This window comes from Cydia pomonella, chromosome 4 (genome assembly GCF_033807575.1).
Source record: "Cydia pomonella isolate Wapato2018A chromosome 4, ilCydPomo1, whole genome shotgun sequence".
NCBI lineage: Eukaryota > Metazoa > Arthropoda > Insecta > Lepidoptera > Tortricidae > Cydia > Cydia pomonella.
The window spans coordinates 17,460,200-17,487,534 of record NC_084706.1 but is presented as its reverse complement, the minus strand read 5'-3'; positions in this window follow the sequence as shown (position 1 = coordinate 17,487,534).

Genomic DNA, 27,335 nt, shown 5'->3' with positions numbered 1-27,335 from the left:
TCATACATCTTCACCAAATTGATAATTCATGATTACATGCGCGTATAATAATTGAGAAGAGTCTCACTCAGTTCAGAATCAGGAACCTATTCCTCTACTACCACTTTGGTGGTTTATAATTATTCTACTTAATCGTACAATGGTTCTTAAAATCATCGGTGAACATACATAAAAAATACGAGTAAACTGTACCTAACCTATTCCTCATTACAAGACAGATAACATATAAGAATATCACACTAGATATGTACATGGCGTAGTAGGGATCACAGTAGTACTAGACAACGATCACAAAATAATAGATAAATCTCGGAAATTTGTAGGTAAATTAGCCAACAACTTCGTTCGCCGGTTTGCCAGTGTTAATCCAGAAAGTGATGCCAGTGCAATAATCTAATCATAGGAAAAAACTGACATCTCCGTATCGCCTCGTCATTCGCACGCATAATGCACTCCGTGTTAAGTTAAGACTGATCTAAGTATACAACAAACCTATAACGTACCTACTGATATGATATTATTGGGAGTCTATATTAAAATGCATAACTTTGTTCTGCCTATTTTCACTTCGCATAACAAAGTTTGGTGTAACTATTGATCCAAATAAATTGACTAATATCCTAATATTTTTAGGCATAAGCTTATCCATCTCATGGATTAATTTTTTTTTTATGTCGAATCTCTATACGCATAATCGGTACATCCTAAATTTTAATAGGTATAAAAATCAAACTTCAGTCGACTTATATACGGCTAAAGAATATATGCGAAAAATATATTAGGAAAACTGGTTGTACAGTCAGCGTCAAATACTTCGTAGCAGTCAAAGTGGCCAAATAGTTCGGTACACCATACTAAATATATGGTGTACCGAACTATTTGGCTACTTTGGTTGCTACAAAGTATTTGACGCTGACTGTAGGCGAATTGAAATATTAAAATAATGACTTTTATGCGAAGTATATGACAATCAACTTTATGCGAAATAGAGGGCACACATGATAGTGGACATAGAAACTTTTTACTAAATCTGATGGCGTAGTTCATCGTTTCGGATGCCTAATGCCTCTTAGACTGCCCCCTGTTTCAAACCGTTTGCCCGACACATACATACCTCCCCTTTATTACATATGTGTCCGTAACATGCTTACTTAGGTCTAAATCACTTACTTGTTCAGTTGCATTTATCTGCGCTTACTGGCACGTCGGTGAATTGCGATCATTGTGGGCGTACCGGTATGATCCGCAAACTTGACAACCCTAGATGTCGAAACAGATCGAGTCGTGACCTTCATTTATCTTATACTACATATTAGATATTATCAGATTTGAATCAACATCTTAAATCAAACCTACTTATCCTGCCTCCTAATAAATAATTATATTAAAAGTTATTTTATAAAGATCTTATGCAATTTACAACTATTACTTCACTAACTTAACCACTTTGACATGTCCATCTGTAGATTTATGGCCAATAACCACACAAAAATAATTCATGTACATTAGAATACACAATACAGAACATGCTTAGAATACACATAAGATAAGCTTAATATTATCAGTCACAAGTTTAGGAAAGAGTATACATACCAAAACTAGCTCTGTTCTGTATTTTATTTTCTTATGTACAGTTTATAGTTTATTAAACGATATTTTATCTTCAGTCAGCAGTGCGAACTTCTACGAAGGACGTTCTTTGCAGTAGTCACGCATGAAAATGCTTGTATTTTACGTGTATCTCTGAAATTAAAATAGGGATAAGCTTAGACTTTTGACTACTTAGTCGCGATTTCAAGCGAACATACTCATTTCCGTTATTAAGACTAGACACCTATCGAACAGTCGAACAGATTATTTGTTTCGTCCAATATTATGTTTTTTGTTTTGGATTTCGCTTGTAGGCAAGCACCTATCTGCTGTTGTAACCACAGAACAAACATAAGTAAGACTGGTTACACTTATATGTATAGGTGTTTTATTTTTATAGGCATTCCTGTAAAATTTGCTCTTGGCCAAAGTAAATGACTGTAATATGCACAAAAGTAAAATTAAAACATAATAAACGCACCTAATAATATTTTTATACATGAAGGTTACGGTGGCAGGTGTCATCTTCATACAATTTATAACCTTAAAATTCGTCTTTGATAACAGTATAGGCGTAAACATGCTTGCATATTTCAGGGCACCTTCTAGTTTTAAGATTATTGAACCTTTTCTAAGGGATCAAAATGCTTTCTTTATGTTTGAATCTACCTACCTAATTTAGAGACTATAACAGCGGTCAGTCACGTCCAATTTTAATGTTTAGAAATTATAAATAGCAGCGGGTAGCAGTTGACACATGCAAATAACTAAAATTTAAAAATAAACCTTAATCTAATCTACAACATTGACAATCTCGCGGCGTTGTATGGGGGCTGTCAGTCTTCTAACTATATTTACTAGTCTTGTCAATACTAACACCGTATGTGTTGGCGTGAGCGTGGCATGGTTCGTGTTCGTTCTTGCGCTAGGCATTTCTCGATTCGGTAACGACGCCGGTGACGCCGCCGCCGCTTCAATGATATTTGGCTAGCAACGGAGCTGGAGGTAGTAAACTTCGTCTCGCCAATGAAAAGAAAAACAGTTAAACACATTAAGGGAAAGTTTTAAGTAATTGTGAATAATAAATTGATTTTACTTTAGAACTGTCCATAACTTGGTTATCTCTATTTATTGTGAAATGGAAAAAATATTTCTAAGTTATTTGTTAAAAACAATCAAATGCGTTTTCTTAGCAGGGTTCTAACCTGGAGCCGCTTACTTTATTCGTATTAAGTACAATCAAAATACACATGTTTACATGGAAATACGAGTAGAAGTACCTTGTAAGGAAAAATCACAAAAATATCAGAATTTCAAAGAATTGTTTTAGAAATCATAATTAATATAAAACTAAACAAAATCTAATAAATATTGCAGTGCACTTGGGGAGCCATTAGGTAGTACTAATCAAATAAGTTCCAGGATTCGAACCCGTTACTTCTTATACAACTACAATATCAACAAACTGAACCCATCGGCCTAGTCCAAATTTACGCAATGCATGTCTGTAATAGGCAACGCGGGTAAACCGGCAACGCCGGTAAACCAAGTAAATGCAACAACCACTTAAGTTTCTTCACTGGGCCTCGAACCCAGGACAAATTTTCTCAGTCGAAGTCACCACCAATAGGCTAATATTATATATATAATATTAGTATCGATTGTTATAATTTATGATCCAATAAGTTGGTCGAAACAAAAATGATTCAATTTAATTTAATTGAATACCGAACCTTAGTCTTAATTTTGTTACTCTTTTTTATATAGTACAAGGCAGCGCAGGCTCTGTTGATGCAACAATGGATCGAGCACCTTTTCTTACCAGGATTCGAACCTGGAGCCGCTTGATTAGTTCACATCACAATAATAATCATAGGTAAAAAATCAAGCTAATAAGCTAATAAGTTCCTTTACCCTATTTTATTGCATTGCACCAAAAACTATTCGGTAGCACTAATCAGACAATTACCAGGATTCGAACCCGGATCCCACTGAAGTACAACAAGTAAATCAATCAATCAATCAATACCAATAAGCCAACCAATCAATAAAGTGCTCTCACCGGGGCTCGAACCCAGGTCCACTAACTTCTCAAACCGAATCATAACCAATAGGCTAGGACTGTCGTCCTAGTCTCAGTTTTAATCTAAAGTATTCGTGATGCAGTGAGGACTGTGTGGAATCAATACTGATTATAGTCAACAAATCCGTGATCACGTTAAGCCTCCATGTACTTGAAAGTTAGTATTCTTCCAAATTGTGAGGCTCTGTCACGCTACATGATATTTAACTAATCAGAATAGTATGGTAGAAATCGTGAGGTCAAAATAAAACTTGTCATGGTCATTGTATCAACTATATATATGTTCTTACATTTTATATAAAAAATTCTAATACTATAAATAGATAAGTAAAGTGGCAGGTACCTATATACAGGTATAATCGAACCTTCAGGGACAAGTTCGATGATACAAAAAATTACTTTGTCCTTGCCTGGGACTCAAAGCATTTCCGCAACATGTTTTAGCTAAATCGGTTCAGTGATTTAAGCTTGAAAAGCTAACGGACAAACGGACGGATGGACGGACGGGCAGATAGACAGACGGACTAACATACAGACACATGGACGGACGGATGGATGGACAGACGGACAGACGAACTGACGGACGGACTGACGGACGGACGGATGGACAGACGGACGGGCAGACAGACAGACAGACACATAGACATACCATTTAAAATATTAGTAGGGAAATAGGTATAAGTGTTTTAAATAAAGCATCTCTATCTAAAATTACACACAGACACACACACACACGCATAAACCATTAAAATTTACGCATATAACGCCAAAAGAATAGGTTTCCATTTTTGCCACTTTGACTACGGATCCCAAATCACCAAACCAACATTCTGAGTGTCTTAATCTACTTGTAATGTAGAGCTACGTTCCTAGGGCAAAGCGGAGACATACAGCGATTACAGGTTACTGACCTTAAAACGCAACCCTCTGGATACACTATTGGTGGTGAAGCACATCGATCTCCAGCTTAGAGCAGCCCGCCGCTGTTGTCTGTAGTCGCTTACATATAACTTCTGGAGTAACATGCAGTGCCTGCCTGCACCACAATCATATATCTGGACTATAACATTTTTTTCAAGTACAAACGTCGCATTCATATATATCTTGTGTATGGATTCGAAGCCGCAACACTACCTAGATTTATATAACGGGAAACTTAGCTCTACTTATATGTTTTTTAAATATAATTTACAGTTATTGTAAATAGATTCTAGATATTTAATTTGAATAAAATTGCTTTTTGTAAATGACATCGAATCGAATATGACAAATGTCAATTTTTTTCTTATACCCAAGTCATAGACACTCATTATACCTTAAGGCCAGTCTAGACGGGAAGATCGAATCGAAACTTACCTAAATAACTATATGTAAAATTACTATACGTATTCCTATAATATTTGAGGTGCTCCGGTGTTCCCTCGATTCCTCATAGTATCCATCATCAGAACTGGACCTTGACATAAATGTTTCTTAAGAACTTACTTGCTACAAACTTAACAAAGAAGAATCGCGTGCGTAGAAAAGTTCCAATCTAGTCAAAGTATTATATGCCTATAACATTTGAGGAATTCTTTCGATTTCTCATGGAACTCATCCACCTCATGGAACTCTACCTTATGACACAAATGTCTCTTAAGAACTTTACTTGCTACAAAATTAATAAATAAACCAAAACGGGCGCGAGTTGGCAAATCTCATTCTGATCAACATCAGCAGTTGCACTTCGTCAAATGTCACTTTATTTTAATAAAAATGTTTGTGAGTTGATGAAAATCCAAAAATGACTCAGCTATATCTATAAGAATTTAGGAATTCCTTCGATTCTTCATGAAATCAGTCATCAGAACAGGACTTTGACACAAATGTACCCTAAGAACTTACTCAACATCAGCAGTTCCACTTCATCAAATGTACTTACTTACACCCAGTTCTTTGAAACAGTACGTACTCCATTCTGATGCCGCCAGTCCAAGTTGGAGTGTTTTCTTGAAGGTCCAAACCTTCAATAGCCTCAGTGTCCTAAGAACAACTTAAAAACTGCTGAAAAATTGCTTTGGAAACGTTAACCGTCACTTGAAAACACTTGGATACCTGGTTCACAGCATATATTTGGTGCTGGTGCAACTGCAACATTACCCGAGTACATTAAAATATAAATAAATTGTAATAATTTAGAAAAATGGTTAGGTAGGACAGTCCACTTCAAGGTCGCGTAGATCAGAAGTAGATATGAATTTGTTCGACAATACGATATAGGTACCTAAGCATTTACATTGGCGCATTTTTTCTGGAATACTATCTAATTGCACTTTGTATATATGCTACATTTTTAATTTAATTTGGAGCCTTTATTTTCCATGGAGTCGAACGCTATAGCAGCTATACGAGAAAAAATAATAGATTTTTCTGACCTACCCAATGAATAGTGAAGGTCATCAAGAGCATACTCGCTGAGATCAATGGAATGGAGAGTCTTTCGATTGGACACAATTGTAACGCATTACAAATACGCTATTTTGTAATTACCATGTTGAATATTTTAAATTGCGTGTTTTGACAATTAATGTTGACAAACAGTTGACAATGTTACATTAAGAGTCATCTTGACATTACTTTAGAAATCCATAAACAATGGTCATCTGTGGTATACTTTTTAAAATGATGGAGTAAGACTGACGAGATTAGCGCAATTTATAAATGTTTTACGTCAAGTAGAATTTTGCTCTAGAGCGACATCTAGCGTTGAGTAGAAAAGTTAAAGCGTAATTAACTACAAATTAATTAACTCATTTAATGTTTTTATTTCGATTCCTGCAACCGTTTAATATCAGCTATATTATACGAAAAATAGCTTATACAAATACTTTTCATGTGATATACATGGCATTTGTATAATAATTTTTAGAATATCGTTTTTTTTTTTTAACTGTAAATTGTGTCTCTTTAAATACTTTACCATTGGTGTTGATACAAGAAGAATAAAGTATATTTTATATTCTTTCTAATAAAATATGTTACAACTTATTATATCTCGCGTTTAAGGAAATATAACTGCTTATATGCGCGACTTCTTTTTTTTGTATAGCTCTATCCCTGCAAGTTGTCTAAGGTTAGTGCCATACATTAAAATAAAACTAAGATTAATAGCTTATAATCGACATATGTCTCAACAGTATACATCCATGGGACACTGCCCATTGTCCATGTCCCATATGTATGTAAGTCTATAAGGTATTTATAATATGGGCCTTTAGCCTTAATCAAATTTTAAAATAAATAAATAAAATATTGTCCAAGTAAGATCTGCATATACGCATCTTTTTATAAATAGCTACTTTAGCTAAAGGACCCTAGAAAATGCGTTACAACAAGCAATCTAGTAAAATGTATCTTTGCAGCTGGAATTCATTTTTATGGTTTTATGGTTTTATTTTTTTATCATAGTTTTTTTTGTGTAATTTGACATTTAGAGACAGTATACATCTCTAATAAAGTATTTATTATTTCATAGATTCGATATTTGTAATTGTTTTTTTTTTTTAATTTATTGTTTGTAAAAATGGACATGTAAAAGTGCCCCTGTGGCCTATTTGCTGAATAAATGTTTGATATTTGATATTTGATCAGCTCGGCTAAAATAATTTTACAACTAGTGGTTCTGTGAGCTGCTGTAGACAGCCTTTTGTGACAAGCTTAAAACTTCACGAGAACCAGTTGAGAATTACGACCTGTAAAGGAGACAGACATTTTTCATACAAAAGTGCATGTTCTCTTTTATGTAGATACAATCAACAAACTTTCAGATTTTGGACCGGGTATGGAGGAAAGAAAAGAGAGGTAAGGGCACTGTGAATGTCATCTCGCTTTGTGTGGTAGGATAGGGATGTCATTCCAGATCTAGAACAGAGCCCAACTGGGAAAGTGCCTCCAACTTACAGAAAACCGCACACAAATAACTAGAACCTACTCATAGTGTTGTGTTCCTGCCGGTGAGTAAGGTTGCCAGAGCTCAACGAGAGTATTAAGTTAACGGGACATATGCTTGATTGCACCAACGTAGTATAAAAACATAAACTATTATTTATTCGTATTAAAAATAATAATTTATTATTTATTTACAATTAGTATATACATATTGCTATATACAGATGATTACTATAACTAGCTTATATCTGAAATAGGCCCTTGAGGCATTGTACCAAGGATGCTCGCGGCATTTCCTCGTTGTATCGCAATACTGATACGTTGTGCGAGGAAGCTGCCAGCTCTTCGGTCACCAGTTACGTCAACCAGACGTTTCGCAATTTCTCCAAAAAAAACTTGTGCGCGCTGGGACCCCATGGACCTAGAGTTTCAACGCCAAATGATACAAAATGGTACTCTCTACCGAGGCTCTTATATTTATTACGTTTCAAAATTTCGGCGTTTTCAAAATAATTATGGATCTACTCCTCATCTTAGCGGTTGGCGGTTTCATGTTAAGTTGGCGGTTGCTTCCCAAAAAATACCAAATTAAAGAAACCCGAGGGTTGCATCCCGAAGGAACCTCCAGTTTCGTCACCGGACGCGAAAATGCTAAGCCACCAGCGCTCACAATGATATTGGATCTATCGTTTAATTCAAGTAGAATTAACAAGGTACAGATTTTTTGATTGATACAAGATTGGATCTTGCGATAAAAAGAATTCCCACTAGATCCATTTGTCATTTAAACTGGATCTATTACTAAAAGAAGTTCTCGTTAGATCCATCGGCCGGAAGTTGGATCTAACGAACAAAAAAATTCTCACTAGATCCATCTTGGATCTACTGGTTGGATCTATCGAGAATGAAGGGGCGAACTTATCCCTAAAAGGGGTCTCTTCCAGAATATTTCACTGAAAATAAAGCAAAACTCCAAATTTCAATATGGAGGTACTTATAGAAAAAAAAAAACACATTTTATTGAAGTTTACGAACATCCAGAACTTGGGCTTGAATTATACTGACTTTCGATAATCCGTAGTGACATTATAAAAACCATATAATAAGGAAAAAAGTAGTGCTTTTTGAGTCCAAATAGCATACGAAAAATGTAGTTTTACATCTGAGTTTTAGGAGATTTTTTTGTAAGATATTAGAGTCTGTTCGGAAAGAGAAGAATCGTGGAATGTATTGGGACCTATACATTCCACGACTCTTTTCTTTCGGCACAGAATCTACACTGACATATGTATATACGGTTGACGTAGGTATAGATCACAAATCAAAAAAGAATGTCAATAAATTATTCCATTTCACATATAGATTAATGTCAACGATTTTAAAATTCTAACGTATTAGAAAATTAATAAAATATACTTCAAATTAACTACTCACAATTAGGTACAATAGAAATAATCACAAATATCACAATTACATTAGATAGACGAGAATAAAGACATTAACAGAATAAGACTATATAAAGAACATGTTTGATATAATAACGGGGATTTGGTCATATTTCATTCGTCCAGGAACTCATTTACCGAATAGTAGGCCTTCCTTATGCAATAATTCTTAAGTCAACGAACAAAAGCACAATCTGAGTTAACGGGTCTGATAGTATATATATGATGTTCTGTATATATTTTGGTGGTTTGTGTCTATTATAATGAGATATTCTAAACTACGAAAATATTTCTATTCTTGACACAAGTGACTATTACACTTAATCTGAGAAATGGACTTGTAGGTGGTAACATTTATAGCTAACCATCTTTTCATATATTTTACGCGCTCAAATGCCAATAGAGATCGTCACGATACTACCTATTGTTCGCGCATAACTCTAGTCCGATTCGTCTGTTGCCAATAAACCTTTAGCTAATATTCACGCTATATATTTTAATTAGTCTATGACCACGTCACGACATGCTGTTCTAAATATGCTTGAATGAAGACATTTTCATGGCATGACAATTGATTAGAATCTTTGCGAATGCTAATGGAATTGATTAGCTACTTAAACTCCCGAACGCTTTGATACGATTTGATTGACACGCTCGCGTGAATGACATTTCTGTAATGTAAAGCGTAAGTATGCACATAATAAGCAAACAATAGAACAATGGACGGAATGATTTAGGGTTTTGTTTAAGGATTTCCTACAAAAAAGCTTCCGTATTACTAACGCATACTTAAAAGATTAACAGATTCATATAATGATTATTCAGATTTATTTAATGTATATTCTCATTTCTTTTTATTAATTTTCTTTTGTTTTCCTTTTGTAAGAATTCGATATGTTTTCTGAAAGAGCTACGTATTTGTATAATTTGATGTACATATTTATTTTTTAATCTAATTTCTATAAAGAAAAGTAATTGCATGATTTCTATAGTAATCTAAATTGTATTTTTTCTTATTTAATGCATGTTAATTATAAGATGTAATGTTTTGAAAAGACGTGTCCCGCCGGGTTTCTTGCCTGTCCATATTGGGATTTAAATCTTCTCGGGTCAGAGGTGTAGGCTTAGAGCCGGTGTAGCTTTATTTGACGTTCATAAGCGCAGTGTAATATGCCTACTTGAATAATAAACTATCTTTATCTTTAACTATGCTGATTGAGACATGCCTTTATGTAAATGCTTTTTATTTGGGCGTTTTTAGAAAATAGTGTACCAAATTAGCGTAAGTTGTTAATAAAAGTTAATCGCTGTCAGTTTTGTAATGACAATTGTATGTGTGTATGTATGTATGTATGTATGTATGTATGTATGTATGTATGTATGTATGTATGTATGTATGTATGTATGTATGTTCGCGATTACGAGTATCTCACGTTTGGGTGAACCAATTTTGATGCGGTTTTCAGAAAAGTATTTTTTAACATTCTGAAGAAGGTTTTAGTATACATAGGTGGTTTAAAAAAAAAAACAATTGGACCCATGGCAATTGGCACGTGGCGCTGCTATCGATATACCGTCTTCGATTTGCTGAAACCGTTTTACAATACAATACAATTTAAATACTCTTTATTGCACATCTCAATAGAAAACACTACAGATAGTAAACAGCATCAGAAGTAGAGAAAATTACCCGATTAGATGAAATTTTGTAGACCCGGTAGATGGCGTTGCTTTCAGTATATTTTTATTTCTGGAAACATTTTGAACGACCTTATTTAATAGACTAGGCATTAATTTATGTTTATTTCTTTTCTTGGAAATTCGATCCTTTTTTATTTATTAAATATTATATGTTCACGTTATCAACTTCAACTATCCATACTAATATTATAATTTAAAAAAGGGAGTCTGTCTGTCGGTCTATTACCTCTTCACGCTTATACCGCTGAACAGATTTAGTTGAAAAGTCATAGAAGAAAAGAAAGGTATGTTAAAAGTGTGGTAAACATGCGGTAAAGGTGCGGTTAAGGTCTGGCAAAGGTATGGTAAAAGTGTGGTAAAGGTGTAGTAAAAGTGAGGTAAACGTGTGATAAGGGTGTGGTAAAGGTGTAATAAAAGTGCGGTAAAGGTATGGTTCCCTCTAGAATACCTCGACGTGTCTTGCTTGGTGCAGTTGCGTATGCTAAAAGGAACGTTGGACGACCGATGATACGCTTTAAAGACTGTATTAAGCGAGAAATGTCAGCATTTGAAATCGACCACCATGCCTGAGAAACCTTAGCTGAAGACTGTAATGGATGGTGCAAGCGTTTTGTGAGCTATGCAACCAAGCCTGGTTTAATGGGTTAGTAAGTAAGTAAGTAAATATTCTTTATTGTGCACCATACAGTTAAAAAAAATAGATAGGAAATGAAACAAACACTTAAAAGTTAGGTAACAACAGACGGTCTTATCGCTAAGAAGCGATCTCTTCCAGACAACCTTTGGGTAGCAGGTTAGATAGCAGAAGGTGTCGCAGAAAGCATACCGGGACTAGAACCTCTGATGAGCTTCCTCTGTCAAAAACGTGGGAGGTCGTGCCGCTCATGCATCTTCTGAAAACTCCCATCTAATATAAGGTTTCTACTTAGTTGCAGGTTTTTACTATTTAACGGCAGATACCTTGCAAAATGTTATCTCAACACGCGGTTTTCTTAATTTTTATTTATGTAAGTCATCAATTTCGTAATGTAAAGGAATAAAAGCCAACCAGTAATTAACTACAGGTTCTGATATAGCGATAGATACCGTAATACGTAGGTAACACTAAAAGTTCTTAGAAAAGGCTGCTTAGAGATCATATAACAAAAAGAGGCATATTATTTATAAAAATATAACTCTTTATAATTTTTTGAGGTAGGTATATGATGACATTTGGTCGTTACTTGTGTTTCAGGAGTACTGGTAATTAGGAAATTGGATATCGAGCGTTATTTAAATTTCGACGCAAGAATTTTAAACGATTTTCATTGTGGGCTCAGCCAACCACAGAGCTACAACAAATAGGCTTCAATTATATTTTCATAATGAAGCCTAGTTCTCGTACGTCTGTTTATTATAATAATCTAATCGCTTTCGTAGTTCTGTAACGGATGATCATAGAGAAGTATGTCATTAAAGAGCGACGTCAAAAGTTTACATCGCAGGTGTCAATGAAATATATGATACAATTGATAAAAAATATATATACTTAAGCAGTTTCAGACACCACTCAGTATTCAGAAGACTCTGTTAAAAAATCTAGCATTAATATTTTTGTTTAAAAAAAAAACTTTAATCCCGATGGGAACCTACTTCATGAATCCCACACAAACCTCCGAGGACCTAAAATCGCCATACAAAAGAGGCCTTGGAACAATGAGCTATGTGCGCTTCAGGGTAATCTTCTGAAAATTTGTGCGCGTGATGAGAAAGACTTATATAACGCATTATTTCAGTTTTTTCCATTCTAAACACTTTCAGTTTGCCCCTCGTAGTACATAGGATTCTAAGGAAAACATGTATTCTGCGCCGCCCGCGGATATTATAATTTAGCACATTTCAATTCAATCGTGAACGTTTAGTGTACATTTTTGTAAGGAGTAAATCAATCCAGAGCCAATTCCAATAAGTTTTAGGCTCTAATTATTGAAATTTATGTATGTAACTCTACAATGCCCTTTACGAGTCAATTTTAATGGATGTTTTAGCTGGCCTAAATTCGACAGATTGTATATCATAATCAATTTATTAATACGTTACACGGCCACTGTCTCGTTGGATTTATTTTATCGTTTTTCAATCGTCGGTAGATCCATTTATCGTAACCAGTCATTAGCAATTCAATCGGTGCGATCGACGGGTTCGTGACAACAAGAAGCGATGACCCTTAAGCTCATGGATTGTGGAGAATGTGCACACAACTGACACTCCTTGGCCTTCTCTAGTTTAAAAGGTATCAATGTTAAGTAGAATTTGAATAACTGCGACTTGTTAGAGGTTCATTTTTAGAATATGGTAGAAAACGTAAAAATCTTTAGGTATTTATTGTCCATATAAATTGCTTAGGCACTCATAATTCTTTAATATTAAGAATATAATGTTCTTTATTCATAGGTATGTTTGTTTTTGTGGGTTATTCCTTTATTGATTGCGGCGCCCTATGGGTAAGAGAGCGCGGTGCGCGCCGTGAATTTCGGGCTTCGCCCGACCTTTTAGCGTGAGGGGCGCCGCAGGCACTCTGTGGGTAAGAGAGCGCGCGGAGCGCGCCGTGAATTTCGGGCTTCGCCCGGTCTTTAAGCGTGAGGGGCGCCGCAGGCGCCCTGCGTCTAAGAGCGCGCGGAGCGCGCCGTTAATGTCAGGCTTCGCCCGACCTTTTAGTGTAAGGGGCACTTTTAGTGAAAATGTTTTTGATGGGATTTCAATTCTTTTTGTAAGTTGCTTATAACAATCTTCCATCACCTAATTTAAAGGGTTGGGGTGATTTACTTTTTAAAATCCTGCAATACTTATCTGAGGGCATCTTTATACAACCTGCTTTTTACTTATTCACCATACCAATTTCAACCCCTTTTCCTCCCTAACGCCCTTTTCTTCCCTCTTTCCACACTTGGCAGAAAGCCCGTGACTGGGCATGCATATAGCTTTTAGGTTTATAAAAATAAATAGAAGTAGAAACACGCAGAGAAGTTATTGCTACCCTCCCTCCCCCCACTTTTATATCCCCAATATAGTTTTTATAAATTTTCATGAAAACTATAAATGCTACAATAAAAATGTCTAGCAGAAGTATATTTAACATTAAATTCTCAACAATGTTATCTTTGAAAGTATATTGTTAAGACTTATAGTTTTGAAATTATGGTTAATTTCTCTTCAGGACATTTTTATTGTAGATTTCCCAGTTTTCATGAAAATTTGTACAATCTAAAAGTGGGGGTAAAAGTGGGAGGAGGGAGGGAAACAATAACTTCTCGGCATGTTTCTACTTCTATTTATTCTTATAAACGTAAAAGCTATATGCATACCAAGTTTCGTGCTTTCTGCCGGTCGGGACTATACCTCCATATTAAATAGAGCTAACTATGGTGTGACTGTGTGACTCTGCATAAATCGGTTCTGCAATTCTAAAAACTGCATACATCTGTTTCATTTTTTGTTTTGTTTTGTTTCATATCTCCCCGTTTCGTATCGGTCGATTAACATTAGTAATTCGAATTCAACATATATAATTATAATATGAAGCTGCTCAATGAGGAGCTGTTGGGAGGCTTGCGGACTTTTAATTACAAAGTCCGCAAACCTCCCACCGGCTCATGCAAAAACGCAACCTCAATGACTTAGGGCGCGTTACAATTCACAGTCCCTTCGGTAAAAATACAGTCGGCGACATATCTTGCAGAAGTTTCAAATAATACAATACAAATATGATAAAGAACATGACATACAAATTAAATTGATATTATCAAAGCTCAGCCTTTAAAAAGGTTATACCTATTTCTTTTTTAGGGTTCCATACCCAAAGGGTCAAACGGGACCCTATTACTGAGACTTCGCTGTCCGTCCGTCCGTCCGTCCGTCTGTCACCAGGCTGTATCTCATGAACCGTAATATACTTGAAATTTTCACAGATGATGTATTTCTGTTGCCGCTATAACAACAAATACTAAAAACAGAATAAAAAAATATATTTAAGGGGGGCTCCCATACAACAAACATTTTTTTTTGCCGTTTTTATAAATAATGGTACGGAACCCTTCGTGCGAAGTCCGACTCGCACTTGCCCGGTTTTTTAATTATTTTTCTTCTTCTAACATAGTACGTACGTACGTACTACGCCTACAATAAGTATATTTTTTGCAAAACAAACCGGTCATCTGCGAGTTTGTTTTACTCGCGCACCGAGGGTTCCGTACAAACTGCATTATCTCGTGTAACTATAAAAGAGAAAGAATATGATCAGAAGTACAATTGTGTACAGCGCCATCTATCGGCAAATTCAAGGATAGTTCTCTATCATGTGAACCGATTTCAAAATTTATTATTTTATTTGAGAGTAGGTGTCTTTAATGTAATCTCATAGAAATTTCGAGAATAATAAACACACGAAAAGTTGGTTAAAGTTCAAACTGAATTCGGAAATGTTTTTGTTAATAAACAAGGTATCCTGTACTCGGGCGAACGTAGACCGGTTCGGCCAGCGATAAGGAAACAAAGTGTATCTCCGCTCAGTGCAATGGTATCGGGTTTTGTACTACGGAATGGAGTATCGAGACAAACCTTATAGGTTTAACGATACTTAGTAAGCTTAGTATTTTTTTTTTGTAATTACCTGAATAAAAAAAAAGAAATGTATCAAGATAGAGGTCTAATTATATCGTGTGAAATTTATAATTATGTTAATATTATGTAAAAAAATTATTAATTGTCTTCAGTAAACTTCGGAGATAAGGTAGTAATGGTATATATTTTACATTTTCCTTCATAAATAAGTTTATTTTCACTATGAAAAAAAAGAAAAATATGTTTTGGAATGTTGAGTTTGAGCTCTTTCAAATGATACCCCACTTTATTTTGAAAATTTGCCCCCTCATCATATTGGGCATTTTCCTAATTAATAAAAAAATAATAAAAATACTTTCAATGTGTTTGAGTTAGCGTTTTTCATAACTATTCCAAATTTCAAATCGATAGCTTAAGTGGTTCTCGAGATATTTAGCAATGTGACAGACAGATGGATGGACAGAGTCGCACCATAAGGGTTCCTTTTGTACCTTTTTGGTACGGAACCCTAAAAGGAACAAGTAGGTACCTAACAAGTAGGTACCTAACAAGTAATATTTAAATTACAACTTTACTGTTATTAAATTCACTGTTGCAATACATACTTCATTCAAATTGATAGTATGTAGGTACGAGTAACGCATGTGGCTCTGAAATCGTAAACTCAATTTGCACCATCTGCGTCCGGAGCGCACATAAATCCTAATACCCCGTTCGAGTCCAGCTAATCACTTAACAGAAGGTGGTGGTGTACTTGGCTTCTGAATTATCGCAGTGCGTTATGACTGGTGGCCTTAGTGCCAGGAAGAGCGGGTAACATATAATATTCAATGTATTTTTTAATTAATACAACAAACTGAAAAAAGAAATATTTAATATATGAAAAAAAATGACCAAGGTCATGGCTGGGATCGAACAAGCATCTTTTGCATTCTGCGTGGCGTCTTCTTTGGTTACTTTTTTTTTACTATATGACATCTGCATATATGAGTTCTAATTTATATACAGTTGTGTTTCTACTTCAAATATTTAAATATTTTTGTTTTGTTTCGTTGTTAAGCATTAATATTATTCCTAAATGGGGTATTGAATAATTATAACTAATATTTAAAAATATTGTAAATAAATGAGTAAGAGTAAAAACAGTTAATGACTTGTCAAAAATATGACACACCGGGTACTTAAATAAATAAATATTACACGTTCTTACACAAATTCACTAAGCCCCACAGTAAGCTCAAGAAGCCCGTTATGCCCGGGTTAGTGGGATGGTACAAGTCGCCCTAAGTTGTTGATAAGAGGACTTTGCTACTAGAATTTGTTTATGATTGAATGTGATTTGCCATTTCTTCAGGGCATCTTGCTCGTACTTGTTTATATATAAGTAATTAAGTACTGGAAGCTAAAACTATTGCGAGCTATGTCAAACCAATAACAAAAATATCTGAATACTATGTAGGTATTCAAATAATAGTGCGTTGTGCAATAAGAGAGGTATGGAAAAAATAGGTGACAAGAGTAAATTTTTTTTTCACCACAGCAACTAGTAGAGGCCCTCTTGATTGTTCAAAAACGAATGAGAAAATTGCACTTATCTACATGTAGGGCGACGTAATCAGATGCAAATTTTGAGTTGATTCCTTATGTTAGTTGATAGAATTGACTTTTAAATGATGATTTTCGATGAAACATTTTTTATTGCGTTCATTTGAATTTGATTGGGTTTGAGTTGTTTGGTATTTCATAGTGAATAATCAAAAAAATATCATTCAAAATCATCATTTAAAAGTCACTTCTACCAGCTAACATAAGGAAACAAATCAAAATTGCACCTGATTACTTTGCCCCACATGTGGATAAAATGCATTATTCTCATTAGTTTTTGAACAGTCAAGAGGGTCTTTACCAGTTGGTGTGGTGAAAATAACTAAGTATGACTCGAGTGTTATGAAAACCATTAAGTGTAAACACAATGGTTTTCATCACACTCGCGAGAAATAAATATTTAAATAAATATAAAAAGTGTGTGAAATAAGTGCATGTTAAATACGGTAAAATTACACATATCATCCGCAATTTGTTTATTGTTTGACATAAAGGCAGATACCCATTTGGCATAAAGCTACGATTTATAATTGTGTACCTACCTAAAATTATTTAATCAGCCATTAAATAATTAACATTTAACTATAAGCAAAAAAATAAATAAATAAACAACAGATTTTTTTGCACATCTTATTCATAGGTTTTTAGATCAATGTTTGACTTTTGTAGTTTAAGTATATGAGTTAGTGACGTAATTTTATTTTGCTATTTTTTTTAGCTTAACCTATGTGAAATAAAACCTTTTATGAGCAAGTTTTATGAAAAAATATAAGGGACCGTGCACGTTGGAGGGTCTGCCATCTTGTGGCCTGAATCGGAAACATACATGTGTATACACATACATGTGTGTGTTACATGTGTACATTGACACTTCACGCCAAAGGAAGTAATGCCATCTACTATTCTCGCACACTTTCGTGTGCATAGTAGGTTCTGCCATCTTGTGGGCTACATTGGAAGCATAAACTTCACATTTACACCTCGCGCCTAAAATTTTACGTCTCCTTTGCTGCTCCCTAGAGTTTATGCACACTCCGTATAGTTAATGGTAAAAGAAATACATAGTCATTGTTGACATTGTCAAAATGTTAGTCTAACCTTGTGTTTTTATCTAATTCACTCTCTTGCGCTACACTGCTCTTCTGATCCGCAACCTCAAGAGTAGGCTAACGCAATATAAACGTAACTCAACCTCTCTACGTCTGATGCACTCCGTACAAACATTTCATACGAAATATAGCTCCGTGGAGAGTGTATTCTGTTGCCTTAAGCTGAATGCTGGCGGAGTAACACTGATTGAATTCGGCCCTATATATATATGTACGCTGAGTTTTCCAACTAGGAAGTAACTAATTTATAAAAGACTATCTTTAGAGAAAATACTACTGCATACTGATCAGTTTTTGGAGACAATATTATGTCGAAATGATATGATTTATAATTTATTTGGAACTAGTTATGGTGGATTTGTTTCCTTATATTTGTAATATACAAATGTTATATAATTGTCTTATGGGATGCGCTGATAGACTCACAATTATTTATTTTTGATATAATATATCTACTCACATCCTAAATGGGGTACTAAGTAATGCCTCTTTAATTGTTACTTAAATAATTAATTAATCCTTTCACATCAAATGGCTTCCGGCAAGCTATTGAGTAGGTATTACACCTTCAAAAGCCTTCCGTCATAACCATTTAAATTAGTAAAAATAATTAACTTCTCGCCAAATCAAACAAATATGTGTTTATTAAAATTTTATATAATTTAATTTCAATCATCGCTATGATACGTTAAACATTTGCTACAGATACAGTAGGTATAAAGCCCGACCAGAAATATATGATCATTGTCAAGAGGGCGCTGTTATTTTCATGTATAGAGTGACAGTTCAGGTTCAGTTTAGTACGAAATTTTTAGTTCCAATAAAATTCCGCAATACGTGATCATATATTACTGGTCAGGCTTTAGATATGTCGGAGTCAAAACGTTTCTTTAAACAAAAACGTAATTTTTGACACTGACATATCCAATCCATCATAAGTTTAGGAAAATTTTGACGCATCTTAAAGTTCGAATCGGGCCGCGACTTGGACCCTCATGGATTTAGTAACTCATTCACATATAAGGACCATAACATATAGTGGCTATTGTAAAATCATGTTCAACGTTTATAAGTCTATTAAAATTAATAAGTAGGTAGGTACTTACTTTATATTGGACTTCGTAACTTGGTATTTGGTATATATTGATTAATACTTAATAGACTGCATATCTATCTTAAGATTCGGGTGGAATCTCGAACATACCCTAGCATGTCGGTAATGCGCCGTGACTTCTATTCAGCCCCAGACAAAGCTTCCATACAGACAATAACTTGATTGATGTGCATTGTAATGATCTGTCCAGCAACTAGACAAAGCACCAAATATTTATTACCTCAGTGCTGAGCATGGTAATTAACCAAAAGTTACTACAAATTTAAATAGCCAAAGTGATGAATGGTAGCTGCTGTAATTATCTACAAATTTGGTTCTGTTGCCAGGCATTTGTAGTTGCCGTAAGCTATTTAACAAATATTCATAGATGTCTTATTTTGATAGAAATAAGAGCTGTATTTGTGTAGTACGACGGCAAAATAACGTGTCTCGTACTTGCCTAGACAAAGGAGAGTCAAGCGTAATAGTTGTTTGTGTGACTCCATGGAACAAATAAATCATACTATATTGCAAAAAGAAAATTCAATATTGATTAAGTAATAAAGTCATAGTGACGATTGAATTTGTTGTAGCTTGATATATTGTTTAAATGAGATGCTCCGACGCCGCGTGTCGTAACAGTCCGCGTAGCCAACGTGCCTATCGTTTAGGCTCCGTGGCGAACAAAACGCAGCTGTCACAGTCGCACTAATAAAGAAGAGTGATAGAGAGAGATGACTACGATACGCTACGGAGCGTTAACGATTGTAACGTTGGCTACGCGGCCAGGTACTCGTATTTTAATAAAGTCAAAACCTAATAGTTTTTATCGATAATTTCACGTTATTATTCTTACGTGTTGCGATTACTTTCGTATATTAAACTTGACGATTCTATAAAAATCGATTCAGATAAACATACCATTTTAACAAAAAAGCAAATCGCGTATAAAAGCTTTTAGAGTTGATCATACAACGAGCCCGCTTTGGTTAACTCCATTACTTAACTAAAGTTGGAGCTACGAGATGGATAGTTGAAGTTGATAGCTACTAATAAAAGAGTCCACTAACTATTTTAACTATTACATAATTTATATAATTACCTACTTATACATAAATATTTTAAAATCAATCCTACACATAGTCATTACAGACACAAGTAAGTCGTTTTGCCTTTCGAAAAGCCTAATATGAAAATGTATACGTGGGTAAATACTGAAAGTTTCTGGAATGAGCCATTTAGAGGTCATGCAATGAAAATGTTTATTTGTTGAAAATATAACTTATTGTCTATTTTTAGATAAAATTTGTTCGGTGATGATTTGTATTTTAGGAATGTTGTTTGAATATTATATGTCAGGGATTTTTTAAAGACTTTTTTAACTTTTTTAAGATTCCAGGAACTTTCAGTATGACCTAAGTATCATAGAAAATATTACATGAGTAACTTTAGCATTTCCCAATTACACAATAGGGTAATATTATGATTGATACTACTAATTTATCATGCACATTTAGTTACATGGGAGCTACCTAAATACAAGCTTATAATGATGAGTTATTCGTATTATATACATTGAAATGTTATAGTAAGTAGCAAAGATTGATTTATTGCAAGTATAAGATATGTGAAGTCTAAGACATATTCATGCTTTGAATTCGACAGCCAAGGAAGGTGGTGTTGTGCCGCTCCATAAGTAAATTATGCGTTTATGCGGTAAATCTGGTTTCAAAGCGGGAATTAGACGTTTGACAACTCAATTACTATGAAACATTTGGCGCCGTACAGCGCCATGCTTTAGTAGCCTTCAAACTCGGAATCACAATTGTTTTAGATTTTACATATATAATAATTAATTTTATCATATACAACCAATGAATCTTTGGTTGATACAGGAGAATGAGATAAAATTCGTCGGGCATTTAAATATTCAACTGCGAAGTTGACCATGTCTAGCTTTAAAGTAGAATTGCAATAATTGTATGTGTGTGTTCCGAGGGTGGCGGACATAATTTTAATCACACTGTATATTTATGAACATACTAACTACTTAGATATTTTTATTTTAAATTGAATCAAGTATATACATATATATATGTATATACAGATGATTTTATTATGTCTGATCATACTCTGAGGCGTGAATATTGTAGCTCATACTGAACGTACGTAGAGGCCGACAAAACAAAATCACTAAACCCAGGGTAAAATACCGTGCATTGGATAAAGTTTCGTATTGTGATGTAGTTGGCAATATATTCTAACAACTTCCACCAACAGAGTCCACATTTTTGTTTAATAATAAAAAAATCAATTCATCTTACAAGTATAAAAAAACTATAGGATAGAAATTCGTTTAAACAGGTCTTAGATCACAGCGTGGGAGCCGATTCTATTAGATTTCCTGATTGATTACGAATGCATTGGTGACAAGCGCACAATGCTGCCTACGTCAATAGGAAAGAACGGACTATATAAAATGATGCAATTTTTGTTTTTACGACTGTTGAAAGATAAAATTTAACAGCTTGGAAGTTCATGGCAACTCGTAAATGGTGCCAGCCCCTTTTAATGTCAGAATTCTCCTATAACTGTTAACTATTCTAGCTTATCACTCCAAACTAAAATGACTGTCTGAGAGCGGATGAGAGAGTCGAATAATCTGCCGCTCTATTTAGTTAGACTTTCCAGAAATGCCATCTATATTTTGCAGCAATAGAACTTTATTATAATTTGTTGGACCTCAAATTACCTAGCGGGTAGTGACCCTGCCTATGAAACCGATGGTCTCGGGTTCAAATCCTGCTAAGGGCATATATTTGTGTGATGAGCACGGATGTTTGTTCATGAGTCATAAAGATACATACTTATATCTTTTTTAAGCTATTTGAGAATGGTAGATAGTTTTAACGCGTAGTCTCATATGCTACTTTTGTTGCTAACAGTACCCCTAGTGTACATTTATTCGATAGCGAAACGTGACGTACGCGTTTGCGTTAAGTCTCATTTTGTATGGGATTTTGAGTTTCCAAAACGTACCGCTTGGCGCGATGTTTCTAAATCCCATACAAAATGAGACTTAACGCAAACGCGTACGTCACAAAACGCTATCGAATAAATTTACATTAGGGGTTCAGACCATATCTAGTATGTATCTACCGCGTCACAACAACAAACGCGCTAGATGAATGTAAAGCTAACCACATGAAACTGATACCTTACTGGCATTCCAAGGCACGTCAAGTTAGACGAGTATAACAACACGCTGAAAAAGTACCTATACTTACCTGTCTCACTTACCTGCATAATATATAAACGTCCTTATTTATTAGAAAATTGTTTTAGATTACGATTAAGTCCTTGAAAATTCGCACTTTAATTAAATTACACTACTTAATAACTGCTGAGTCCAGCTCCTTTACGTCTTGTTGAAAGTCTAAATGCTGTAGAAATATGAACTTACTTATCATTACTCACAATATTTAACTGTAAATAATTCCTTTTGTTAGTAAAAAGTTTCTTATGACAATCTTCCATCCCCTAATTAAAAGGGTCTGAGGTGTTTTACTAAAGATCCTGAAATACGTATTTTGTTATTTCTAACAACTAGTCAAGTTCCAAAGATTAGATTTTTTTTTGGTATTTGTATAGTAATACAAGCTTACATACCAAATTTCAGCTCTCTAGAACTTCAGGTATTACGTTAAGAGTTTTGATGATCATCAGTGAGTGAGTCAGTGACGAAATCGGGGTTTTTTAGATATCAATAAAATCTAAAGCATAAGAGCTATAAAAATGAAACTTTCTATGTTCATTAAGTCTACTACTACTGACATCATATACCGATAAATTTGCTTATCTTGTATAATCGAAACTTAAGTTACGAGGGTTCAAAAAAACAACCGAGTGCTTCCAGAAAAGGTTGGTAGTGCCCTTGCGCTTCGCTTGGCTCGTCTTGGCGGGGCCACTACCGTGCCCATATAAGGAAATGCATACTTATCGAGCACAAACTTATACATACACTTGCCTATAATTAATCGCTCGCACATGAATATTCGGTACTTTTTACATTTCTAAGATTGAGTGAATACAATTTACTAATTGCATTACTTATTGCTTAGTGGTTAAAATCACGTAGTTTGATCTAGTGAGTGATGCGGAGCCGACCATATACACCTCACCTCTTTATATTCCGGTTTCATTCTAAAAGAACCCGGTGCCCGCTTTGCCAAGTATTCACGCTTGTCCACCCAGCCTGCAAGCATAGGACAGTTTTAACCTAAAGGGTTTCCTCACAATGTTTACGTTCGCCAAATAGCTACAGGGATATTATATGAAATGCAGCAATAGGTACAATATTTAGCTCATAAGGATGGAATGGAACCCACTGTTCACAGGGCGGATGTACTACGGTACGATAAAGATTTCCTTTGTACGCAACGGAAATACGATCCTGTGTAAGTTTTTTAGGACAGTTATAATCATCATCATATCATATCATCATAATTTTCTTGTACCATAAGAAATAATTATTGGTGCAACAAGAGAGCAAGGTTCGATATTTCTTCGAGTGCTTATTTTTAGTCCGGTGCAAGCAAACGAGATGTGAATAACTTTGATCTGAAGTTGTAAGTAGTTCACCGCAGCAATAATAACTTAGTAGACGGAAACATACAGGCTGATAGGTGCTGAAATATTCTCTATCACTTTTTCACTCATGTCTTCTTAAGGTATTGTAACAATAAAATTTAGTTATCACATTAAAGACAAAAATGCGTTGGTATGACGACATCAAAGAGCAGCTGGATCAAAATGGGCACATAGAGCGCAAAATATAACAGAATGGCAAAATTTGAACAAGACCTACATCTCTAAGATTGAAAAAGGCTAAAAAGAAGAGAATCACAATAAATCAAATACAAAACGTAACACAATAAAAAATGGAATTATGCTCACTATTTCTATGCAACGAAGTACCCTTGTTCGATCTGCTGAGGAGAAAAAAAACTATTATTTAATGAAGTTGATAAGCACCCATACCTGGCACAATACACAAGCATTTTGCACTTTCGAACATGTTGCTAATCAGACTGCGATTCTGTCAATTTGTAGACAATCTACGACCGCGGGGAGAGGTAATACCGTTCGGGGCGGGGTGGAGCGTGTCAATTCTGTATGAAATATTATTAGATCCTCGTCATTCTTAAATGACGTATTCCATTTTTATTAGCAAGTTATGAATGAAAAGCCTGGATAGGTTGAGGTTATACACTGAAACTTCTTTTTTTAAAATTAAAACATGAAATAAGGGAAAACAACTGTAGTTTCCATATAATTTGGTTTAAATTTCAATAGCTTAAACTGGACGTAAAAAACGTGGGCAGGACGAGGATAAAGGTACTCTGTGTCCTGGTTTTGGTTTGAACATACGCTTTATCCCCCAAGTACCCGTAGTATCATAGGGGTACTACATTAAATCTAGCAAATACCTAGAAAAAGTCTGATTTGATTTTGATTGGCGAGTAGAAGTAAACTAAGCCATTTTTGTGTCTATATATTACTTATTAAAGCTTAGCGTTTTGGCCTTGACAAAAAATGTAAATAAAGGTCACGAACAACAATGATCGGTATCTGGTATATCTAATAGAAATATGTACGCTGTCAATACAATTATTAAACTGTCAATGTCCGAGGAACTTTAGAGTAATGGATCGTAATGGATCATTCGTAAAAAATACTACGGAATTACGGAACTAATAGTGACCTATTGACGGATAAGATAAACGACCTGATGTAGATAATAGATTACTTTCAATAATTTTATTTGAAGGCAACAATGAAGAAATGTTATATTCATGCTTATTTATAGATGAACACAGAGCAATATACAGCGTGTATTTTTAATTCAACCTTAGCCTTAATTAAAAGAGCGTACCTAATTAATTTTTGAAAATTTACCGATCGGCAATGTATTGCGTAGTCATAACTTGTGCCAGTTGTGACGTCGCGTCATTAAGTGCGAGGTTTTTAATAAAAACAAAACAATAGTTCGAGTATTTTTCCTTTGATATAAAATGTTGTACTATCGCTCTCAGACGTTTCTGCTTGCTAAAAAACATAGTTTAGTACGGGTGCTAACCCACAATGTACTAACTAACATTGTTACTGATCAATTCGCACAAAACTTAATTTGAGACTCCGGTGCTGTTTAATACAACATTTTTACGATAGAACATTTTATGTTGCCATGCGCCTACCTAAGGCATGTTAGCATAAATGCAAGGAACAGAAAGATGCGGACGCTTCTGTTAAGCTTCCGTAGCTGAGTTGGTAGTAACAATTGGACCGGTGTTCCGAAAGGTCGCAAGTTCGAGTCTTGTAGGCGGAATGGGCGATTTTTTCCATTTTTCCAATAATGTAAAGATTTGTATCATGTTAGTAATAATATGCCTTGGTACAATGGCTCATGGCCTGTTTTCGATTTAAGCTAGTTATAGTAATCCTCTGTATATATCCTTTATGTATATTGTTATTGTAAATAAATAAATTAATATATAATAACAATTCGGCCTATATACGTCCCACTGCTGAGCGCAGGCCTCCTCTAATGCGCGAGAGGGGTTGGGCTATAGCCCCCACGCTGGCCTAATGCGGGTTGTGGGATTTCACATACATGTTATGTTAGTAAAAATTTTATATATAAACTAATTTTACGTCCAAAACTAAGCGTCATTCTATTAAAAATTCATCGCTCAACTTCTTTACCAACCACCTGAGATAAATGACAAACCTATGTATCATGTTGCATAAATATCTTCCACCTGTCTCACAGTAATTCGATGGAGATTTTTTTCCATGTGTAGTTGTAAAAAAAGTCATGCTGTAAGGTATTTCAATTCATTCTTAGCCACAAAACGTAATGTATCTTCCGCATTGTTACACACTTGAAACCAGTTGCTAGGTAGGTATGTATATAGGCAATATAAATATGATCGCCTATTATAGATTTGCTAGAACTTTCGGGGTCCGTACATGAGGAATGAACTCACACATGAAAATAAATGTCTATGTATTGTTACCGTAAAAACCCGTTTTTAGTGAAACCGCGTTTCCCTAGCCAAAACTAGTTTAACTGAGATTTAAACTAGTTTTCACTAGGGCACTTTCCGAAAACTAGTTTTCACTGCCTGCACTTTTTTTTGAGAATTGATTACGGTAGAGATAACAGCGTTAAAAGAAAACGATTTTCTTGCTTTATTTTTGTTATAATTTTATTTTTAAACCCTGTTGTCGATATATATCCACTGCACCTTACCAGCGGTTCTATGATTGTGGTACGTACGTATCCACATACCCACCCTCTACCCTTCTAGTCATACATACAAGACTTAAGTGTTAATAAGGTTTTTGACATAATACAGTTAAAGTTATAAAATAGAGCCATTTACCCTTTTTATATAAAAATAATTTGTAAAATGAGGTCCGAAAATAAAGTCCCTTATATCGTGCTAGTTTTGCTGATGAAAATAAAATGGTTCATGCATAGTACTAGTTCTAACCCTTAAATCATCTAAATCCCTGCAGGTCATAGACCCCTTGTTTTATCCCAAATGGGCAAAGGTCTTACACAAACCACAAACTTTTAGGGAAAATATCCTACCAAAAAATAATAACTGTGATAGATTGAAACATACTTTAGATTTTTTCGGTATAACAGTATTTTTTAACAAGGGAAACGCACGAAAACAATCATTTTATGTCAATTTAAATTTGGTAACTAAAATGTCAAAGAAATTTGTACTGATGATATACCTATCCATTTTTTGCGTTCGGATATCGGCCTTTTATAGACTACGTAAATGACATTTATTATTATTTAGTTTTCATCGCGGCCTTACAGAAAACTAGTTTTAACTAGTGAAAACGCGTTTTTACTTAAAAAATTCGGACGGGGTCGCTATAAATATTGTTATTATATTTAAACTATTTGTGCCCGCTACTTCGTCTACGCGGATGACAATAATAAACACTATCCTATGCCCTTTCTCGTACTTCATACCACATTTCTTCTAAATCGGTTCAGCGATCTAAACTTGAAGACAGAGAGAGTACTTTCGAATTTATAATTGTAGTAGGGTTTTCCTCAGTTTAGATCTCAGTATTAAACCAAATAGTTAAGATTG